Below are 499 nucleotides of genomic sequence, written 5' to 3'. Positions count from 1 at the left end.
TATCTTGAGTTGAGTACCTTCGAGTTGAGTATCTTGAGTTGAATTATGCTTCATTGAGTCGAGTACCTTATTTTTGAGTTGAGCTCCATTTCACTGAGTTGAGAACCTTATTACTGAGTTGGGTATCTTATCCTTGAGTACTTCTGAGTTGTGTAAGTTTGAGTGGTTTTGAGTATTCCTTGAGTTGAGTAAGTTTGAGAAGAGGTAATTATGTTTCCCTTTTTATCAAGTTTCAAGCTTATGTTATGCTTTAGAATTCCCCTTACATGCTCGTACATTCCATGTACTGAGCCATTTGGCCTGCATCCTTTCATGATGCAAATTCAGGTATTCGGGATCATCAACAAAAGCTTCGTTGATACCACTTGGAGTTTGAGTTAGCTATGGTGAGCCTCCTTGCTTCCGAGGATTTCATTACTTTTCAGTTATATCAATTGTTAGGATGTCGTGGGTCTTGTCCCCACTTTCATCTTTGTCAGTTAGAGGCTTCATAGATAGA

The sequence above is a fragment of the Solanum tuberosum genome, unplaced genomic scaffold (genome assembly GCF_000226075.1).
Source record: "Solanum tuberosum cultivar DM 1-3 516 R44 unplaced genomic scaffold, SolTub_3.0 scf00639, whole genome shotgun sequence".
Taxonomy (NCBI): Eukaryota; Viridiplantae; Streptophyta; class Magnoliopsida; order Solanales; family Solanaceae; genus Solanum; species Solanum tuberosum.
Note: the sequence above shows the minus strand (reverse complement) of the source record.